The following is a 9329-nucleotide window of genomic DNA, read 5'->3' as shown; positions in this document are numbered from 1 at the left end:
GAAGAAAGTGTAAGCGAACTTGACCAAAGGACCGAAGATCCCTTGAAAGCATTCAGTCTGAAGACAGAGAAAAAGAGTAAAGAGAACAGTGCATCAGGGAATTGTGATACATACTAAGTGGTCTGACATATATGAGATTGGATTCTAGAAAGCAAGTGTATTAGCTAGGGTTCTCTAGAGAAACAGAATCAGCAGGAGATATCCGTAGAGATAAAATTTATAAAAATGTCTCCCGTAACTGTGGGAATGGAGAGTCCAAGGTCGCAGGACAAGCTGCAAGCTGGTAACTCCAGTGAAGTTCCTCAACAAACTCTCAGGAGAGGCTGGCTGGACAACTGTGGGAATGGAAGAGACCAAAACCTGTAGGGCAGGCTGCAAAGCTGGGGACCCCGATGAAGGGGTGAACTGTGTTCCGGATGAACACAGCAGAGGCTCGCTGGCTGAAGCAGGAAGAGAGATGGTCTCTTCTGAATCCTCCTTAAAAGGCTCCCAGCGATTAGATTAAGTGTCATTCATTGCAGAAGACACGCGCCTTGGCTGATTACAAACGCAATCAGCTGTGGATGCAGCCAATGTGCTCATAATTGAAGTCCATAACATGCGCTCATAGCAACAGACAGGCCAGCACTTGCCCAACCAGATGACCAGGCACCACATCCTGGCCAAGTTGACACATGAACCTGACCGTGACAGCAAGGAAAGGGAGAATAGGGCAGAGAGAGATAAACATCTTTCTACAAATGTAGAAAATTTTCATGAATTTTGTGAAAAACAGGAAGTTCAGCTAACTCCATGCAGGATAAATACAAAGAAAGAAAAACTAGCGACACCGTTATCAAAGAGCTCCTGTGCATCAAAGATAGAGACTCTGAATTAACAGGAGGAAAAATGAAAAAAACATATTACTTTCAGGGGAATAGCAATATGAATGATGTGGACTGACTTCTCATTAGCAAACCAAAACGAAAAAACAGAAGAAAATGGAATGATGTGTTTAATGTTCTAAACACGTCGTTTTCTGTCTACCAAAATGTGTTCTATGGCTACCAAAAATATTTTTTAATATGATGGTAAAATTAAGAAATTTTATAGATGTAACAAAACTGAGATCATTTATTCCAGAGATCTGCACTATGACACTTATAAAATGTGATCGGACAAAGACTGTTTCTTTTCTTTTTCTTTTCGTTTTGTCTTGTTTGGGAGGTGCATGGTCGGGGAATAGAACCCGGGTCTCCCGCATGGCAGATGAGAATTCTAACACTAAGCTTCCCTTGCGCTGCCCTGCTCCTTCGCTTTTATATATTCCTTCCATTGCATGTGACAACATCTGACACATGGTAGATAATAAATAATTTCCGAAAGCATGTGTTTAATTAATTTCCATGTAACAGTATTTTTTGACTAATTATTTAAGCTATAATTCCTTGTTCTCGAGCTTCACTTTTGCAATTTTATTTTTCCACTCCAATGATGTTTTACCTGACATTTGAAAGGTTTAGTTTAATATTACCTGTATTCTGCAAAAATTTTTTCTAAAATTGGTCAGTGTTAGATCCCTGATAGAGGGAATGTGTGGTATCCAAACAGAAATTCTGAAAAACCAACAATTTTCCTTGAAAGATTTACAGCTTAATTTTATTACTGCCTAAAGCACCCCAGTAATTGCCTTTTGTTTAGAGATATTACACATTATCATGGTATGACATATTTTAATGTATCTATCTTATTTTCTAGACACAGTACAATTTAAAAATCATTAACTTACATTTCACTAAGATGAGCTTTTAAACTACAGCCTGCGAAAAAGAATTATGGGAAATATCCTGCTACTATGTTTTCTTTGCCAGAGCAATGATTCATTGTTAACCCTAAACCTTCTACTCTGTATATTAATCATCTTAATCTCCTAAACTAGAATAAAAATTGTTTATGAACAGAATAGAATTTTGTTTTCCTCAGAATCCCTCGGTACAGTGTTTTCTACGTAACAGAAACAGCATACAGTATACAATTTTCTAAGTTCAGTTTGTCCAAAGTTGATGTTAAAGGAATGGAATTGTTTGTCATACAATCCAATTTTTATAAGTTGCTAATCTCAAGAGTCAAACAATATAAGAGTGTTATCTATACTTACTCTCTAAATTCTTAATTCCTTTTCTTTCTTCCTCTGCTTCTAGCATTCCTCTGAAACTCCATCATCACGGTAGCAATGAGTTCCATCTCACTGAATGCAATGGCTTTCTTTCTCTCACACACTCAGTGCTGATATTGAAACCTTTCCCTGTAGTTTCCTCTGATACCCTATTTGTCTCATTCTCCTCAGCATTCACCAACTTCTAGGTATTTAATTTTATTACATGCTTTATTTGGTCATTTATTGAAAGAGCTATATCTTTTCCATAATACATTGGTAATATGATATCAATATATTTCTTAACAGTAATCTATCCTTGAATTCCTGTGAACAAATGTATGTGATTGTAGAGGGTTGTGAGTTTATGGTGATATTTAATCAGGTTGCATAAATTCTTTTTTTCTCCATATTGAAAAACAGGTTGTGAGAGAAAGAGATCATTGCTATGTTTTGACTTCAAAAGTGAAACTTTGAAAATGATAGGAAAACCTTTCCTTTGCTCTGGCCTGTGGTAGTTTATGTAGAATCAGTTATATCTGTAATGAAACTATTAGGGCTAAATTCTTTAATGGATTTATTTATGTTTTTAAATAAATTTTATAATAAATTTCTATTTTCTTAATCGTTTTTAGTTCATTCAGAATTTATTTTTCTCTGGAGTCAATACGGGTAATTTTTCAGAAAGTTTTCTATTTCAGTGATATTTTTAAACTTATTAGCATGCCCATGAGAAATTGTTCTCAAAACTAATTTGTATTTTTTCTTTGTATCCACTGTTTTATGTCTAAAATTTATTGTCATAATTACATTCATCAAAGTATACATTCTATTTTGCCATGTCTTTTCCCCATTCCCACCCTTCAAGGAAATAAAATCGAGAAACCACAATTTTTGGATTTCCTTATGAGTTAGGTATCTCACCTCAAATTTTTAAAATTATCCATTTTTGACTTTGATCCTGTTAATTTCCACTCTATTCATTCTATAAATTGTTTTTCTTAATTCTATCTTCTTGATTTGAACAATTTATTAACTTATTTCTTAAATAATGGCCTCTGAAGCATAGTACTTTACCTCTGAATATGTATTTGGCTGTATCTCACAAGTTCTCATTCTTCTTTTCTTTTTGTCTAAGAAATGTATTAATGTTGATTTTATTTCCTATTTGAAAGGTTACTTTGAAAAGACTAAAAAGAAATTAAATTCCTACTCAGAGTAGGACTCTCAGCTTCTGAGAGTGATTTATTTGTTAGTAATTTCTATATTTTCCTGTCAATTCTCCCCTGAAAGACACTGCACCCAGCAGCTTCTCCTGCAAGTTCTACGTGTCTTGTGTGTTTTTTCACTTGAACATATAGTTTCGAGAATTTTTGTATATACTATATATTTTTTTTAGTTTGTGACTTCCTCTTTTCCCCAACTCTGTGATACTTTGGATGGCATCTAGGAGGAGCAACAGAAAGATGAAGAACTAAACCAATGCTGCATTTTTTTTGGACATTGACTTTATGAAATATTTATAATGAGATAAATTTGATTTGGCATAAAGGATTTTTTCTTTCTGTTAAACTCTTTCTTCTTAATATACAAATATACCTTTTATAGCAGCTCCTCACTACTAAATTAAATGTTAAATTAAACTTTTTTCATTAATATAACTTTAAATTAATTTCTGTTCAGGCATTCAGCGTCTATTTATAGGATGTGTAATTAAAATTTTTAAAAACAAAGTTGAGTTTATGCCTAGGGAATTGTACCAACAGTGGTAGCTGATTTACAAGGCATTTTTGTAGGATAATGATAAAAAATAAAAAGAATCCTGGGAAGAACTCAGAGTGGCCATCTATTGGAATATTTTTAACATTTATGCAACTAAATAGAACACTAGAACAGTCTCATTTTTTTTTTTACAAATGACCGACTAATTATTAATGATGTACTAAACTCTTTGTGACTTCTTTTATGTATTTGATCTAATTATTTTGCGTGTATGATTTAATCAAATCAAAATTTGAACATTGGATTCCTTTGGCTTTCAAATACAAATTAAAAGGTGACCCAAATAAAAGAAGTGGGGAAAAAATTAAGATCAATTATGCTTATAAAAACCTCTAAATAAAAAGAAGTATTATTTTAAATTTCCTAATTTTCTTTTTTTGGTAATAGACTCTAATCGATGATCATTTAGAGATCCACTTTTATCCAAGTTTAATCTTATAATGTAGTATAATGATGTAATAATGTAAGGTTATTATTCATCACAGTTGCATAGTCTTTCCTCTAGCTAACAAAATTGTCTCTAGAAACTCTAGAGGTAGATTTGTATTAATGAAGACTAACCTCTCTCATAATATTATCCTGCATGCATATTTCAAACTATCATCTGTAACGACTTTAAAAAGTTGCTACTTCAGCTTGATTAACTTCTAACACTATATTTTGATTAAAATTTTAAACAAACCATACAGTGTATTTTTTTATGCTCTTATGGCACGGTTTTTACTCTCCTTCATTATTTGATTAATAGTTTACATGTACTGTGCGGAATCTGCTTCTAGGATAAACTAAATACTTCGGTCACAAGATACTACAATATAATTGTGCTTATTTTATTAATAATCGCTATGATACCTGCATTAATGCATTTTATGTAGTTCAACTCTAGCTATACATACCAAGTCAACACTTAACTTATTAATAATTAATTGCTTATTACATTTGCAAATTTTTTTGCCTGTATAACCATGCCTTTGCATATGTCATTTTGTATGTAAATTTCATCTGTAATGTTTCTGGAGCTGTTCTTTTTTTTTCTTTTTTCCCAAAAAGAAATTTACCTTAGATCTTCTCTTTTCTTTTATTTTTTTGTGTGCTGTATGGTGGGGTCACATTTCATTATTTTTCCATGTGAGTGTCCTGTTATTGCAGCATCATTTGTTGAATTTTTGTTTGTTTGTTCTGCTTGTTTGTTTTGAGGGAAGTTCATAGACCAGAAACCGAAACCGGGTCTCCTGCATTGGCAGTTTTCTTTGCTTTTTACAATTCCAAAATGACTTTATCACACAGCAAAGAAGACTATTACTATTTAGTGACTACTTTTTCCTGTTTCCAGGGAAACTTATCATGGCCTTTATGTCCCCTAATATGTTTCTCAATAGTTGGGGCCATTTCATTTAATAACATAGATTATGTTTGCTTATTACATTTTCTTCCATTGACTAGTACAGAGGCATCTGAACGGGAGGTTTTCCCAGATTTATTCTTCCATGGGGAACAGTTTCATGCTGCTCATAGAAACCCCAAATCCCTTGCTGGTTCTCTTACCCTGTCTATACTTCTGGAAAAAGGCCCTTCATCAAATTCTCTTCAAAATGCCATCTGAGCATGCCCTCTAATGTTTCTGACCAGAACTCTGATTTAACAGCTCTTTTTGCATTTGCTCCTAAATCCAGTGGGTTAAGCTATTACTTTTCATCATTTAACTGATAAGGAAACTGTGCATTCCAGAGGTTCAGTTCAAGGTCAGGCAGGCTGAGTGGAAGAGGGGGGACTTCTGCCCATGCCTCTCAGACATTAAAACCTGAATTCTAAACAGCCAAGCCATACTGCCTCAGAAATAAAGTCCTATAATACTAAAACATGGCCTCCAAAAAGAAAACTAAAAGAGGAACAAAAAAGCTCAGAACTCTCCACTAGCCTCCATTCACAATATAATCTCCTGATCAGGGGCTATAAAAATCTGCCCTGCATACCTATTCAAATTCAGATTCAATCCCTGCCTTCTCTAAGGCTCACTCTGCTGCACCCACGCTGAATTGCCTGTTTGTCAAAAAGGCTAAACTCTAGAGTTTAGCTCCTGAAACTCTGCTCTTAACATTCTTTCAACCTGGAAAATTCTCCTTGCAGATAGCTGCTAAGTTAGTCTTTTCTCTTCGTTCAGGTCTGTATTCAAATATCATCCTCTCGGCAAGGCCTTCCCCTAGGAAGTCACCAGTGTGCCCTCCCCCTTACCTGATTTCTATTTCTCCATCACACTTATCACTCCCTGATATTTTATGTTTTACTTATTTGCTTCTTTGTGGTCTGCCTCTCTCTTCTAGAATGTGAGCTTCATGCCAGGTTTTTATGTGTCTTTGTTCACGCTGTAGCCCCTGATCCAGGAATAGTTCCTGGAATTTGGTAGTTGCTCAGTAAATATTTGTTAAATACACTGAAAACCAAACCCAACATGATATGGACATTGTAGAGGAAGGTATGTAGAAGTTTCAGGTGTTTACAGGAAAAATAATGGATAACGTTTCTGAAATAACACATTTTGATTACATTACAAAATATGGCACTTAGTATTCTTGGTATGATTGCCCACAAAAATATGTGTCTGTGGGTTTCTGGACTCCTTTATAATATCTGTATAGTTTCATAGAGCCGTAATATTTGGCAGAAACTTGAAATAGAAAATAAGAATGAACTTATCAGTACTTTTGATTCATATTTACAATGAAGATATTCAACTGGCAATGAAATGATAAACTGAGCATGTGCTATGTGGGATGGAAATAAAATAGAAGCTAGAAAACTGTATCAGATAAACTAGTAATAGGTCACATCTCTCCTGTCCCTCAGCTGCTATGTCTCATTCAGTCATCCTCATCATGACTTGCTTTTCTCTGTCAAGAATACTCTGCTTGAAATATATGACAGTTCTGTCTCTATCGATTCTTTCCCTTTTTTGGTAGGCACAGTACTCTGAGATATAAAGACCCCAATATATTTTGTTTCTCTGCTCTTTAAAATGTTCTTCAGCACCTGAAGAAGCCAAGTGCTCTATAACTGAGTAGATAAGGGCATCAAAGCAAAACAGCTGGACTCATAACTCATTTTGGCACTAGTGCCTGATGCAGAGTGAAGAAAGTAGCTATACGCCAGGTGGAGATAAGTCACTTAGTGGGCTGATTATATCAAATTGCTTCCAATATAATCAGTAGGAACACATTTACCAAATTGGCATTTCAAATCATTACATGAAGGTTGAATTAATTACCTAGGTATGTGGCCTAATATTATGTGAACAATATATGCTCACAAATAAAACTAGCTGTTTTTTGCTTTGTTTTTGGTTTTTTTTTTTTTTTCTTTTTTGTGGTACCCTTAGAATTATCTTTACATTACAACTCCGGAATATTGTCCTAATCAACAACTTTGTTAGTCATCAATGAATGCTTTTGATTAGCCTGCAATCTGTACTGAGGCATCAGGTGAGAAAATGTTAGGAAAAACAGTCTACAGCCACAACATTTAGCACCTGATTTTCCTTGTGTCTTTCTCTATTTAGAGTCAGTCAAAATTAGATTACAACTCATTTTTCAAATGTCCTTAGTTTTCCATTGTTAAGCCCCTAGATTGAAGTTCAGCTGTGCTGTGTTCTGCATACATTGCCCCTGATTAAAAGGTTTCATTGGTTGGTTGTGATGAGGTTTGACACAGTCCCTTTGTCCCAAAGAGTTCATTGCAATTGTCTTGCCATTTTACATTTCATTACATAGAGAAAATTAAATATGGGAAAGATTGGGGCATGGTATACACATTTTTCTAACCTTTGAAACTGATGACAGGATAAATGGCGGTAAAAACGTGTTTTAAATCCTAGTATAGTGACGTTGAAATTAGCATAAGTGATAAGTCTTCTGTGACTTTATTTGAAAAAAAAAGAAAAGAATTCTATAGTCTAAATACTATAACACAGAGTTGTCATGCTATTTATTGTAAGCTATTCTAAGATTAAATGATTCATTTTCTTGGATACTTTATGGTTCTGATAACATCAAGATCAAAAGTATAGAAAGTTAATGGAATCTTTTCTTTTCACCATTGCAAAATAATTTGGCCAGAGAAGTCTCTAAAATTTCATTCATGGCTTAGAAAACTAGAAAGGAAAAAAAAAAGAAAACAAACTTTAACACTGGCTACCACAGGTATGGTTATCACTTTTTCTTTATCTGATTTGTTAAAATCAGAATTTACTTTTTGTGAAATTTAACAATTTTAATAACATAAATTTGTGCACATAGAATAAACCTCAAAGAAGTTAGGGAACTCAGTTTTTATTGACACATTCATGGCAGTCCATACGTTCATTTGCCACAAAAAAGGAAATGCATTTATTCCACTATTTTTATTTAAGTGTTTTTGTAATTAACAGTTATCTTTTTTTTTCCATATAATATCCTATGACCCAACTTATTTGAGAAGAACTCCCCTGGTTTAAGTGATGAGAAACAAGGTTCTACCTCCTACTATCAAAGCGGAGGTGTCCAGTTATTCTCTCTCTCTGTCCCTCTCAAGGGCTGGCACTGACACTTGACCGCTGAAATGCTTCAGCCTCAGCCTTGAATCCTGAGCTAATAATGCAAAGATGCAGGCACAATAGAAAACATTAGAGGAGCAGTACTGATTGTCTTGCAAAGGTGCCAAACATGGTATCATTGGCATGACCATGACTATGTTCCCTGATGCCTAAACGTTTTGGGGTCCTGGTTTCCCTGTAAAGTTTTGACCTAACCATTATTTATCCAGGAAAATAATTTCTGCTTAAATTCTCTAGAGTCCATGTTGTTGCTTGCAACAAAAACTCTGACTTATGCAGAAATTGGCACTTGAAAATAGAATGTAAGCAAAGATTCTCAGAGAAAAGAACTCTAAATAAGTTATGACCTAAAATGTGCTGAAGGGACATGAAAATTATTTCATTATTGAGAGGTGGAAATCTGGCAGCTAGGGTATATGTGCTGGTTTAAAACTCTTATATACCCCAGAAAAGCCATATTCATTTAATCCAATCTTTAGGGGTAGACCTATTGTTAGGTGCAAACTTTGACTAAGTTGTTTCTATGGAGATGTGACCCATTTAATTGTAGGTGGGACCTCTTAATTAGGTTGTTTCCATGGAGAACTTACCACACTCATTCAAGGTGAGTCTTAATTCACTTACTTACCGGAGTCCTTTAAAAGGAGAACCTTTGGAAGAAAGCTCAGATACAGACACTTGGAGATGCTGAGAGAGGTGTTTAAAACCAAAAGCCAAGAGAAAAGGACACCAGACATTGCCCTGTGCCTTCCTATGTGACAGAGACATCCCAGACTCAATTGGCCTTTCTTAAGTGAAGGTATCCTCTTATTGATGAGACCCCAGAGA

The sequence above is a fragment of the Tamandua tetradactyla genome, chromosome 7 (assembly GCF_023851605.1).
Source record: "Tamandua tetradactyla isolate mTamTet1 chromosome 7, mTamTet1.pri, whole genome shotgun sequence".
Lineage (NCBI taxonomy): Eukaryota > Metazoa > Chordata > Mammalia > Pilosa > Myrmecophagidae > Tamandua > Tamandua tetradactyla.
Note: the sequence above shows the minus strand (reverse complement) of the source record.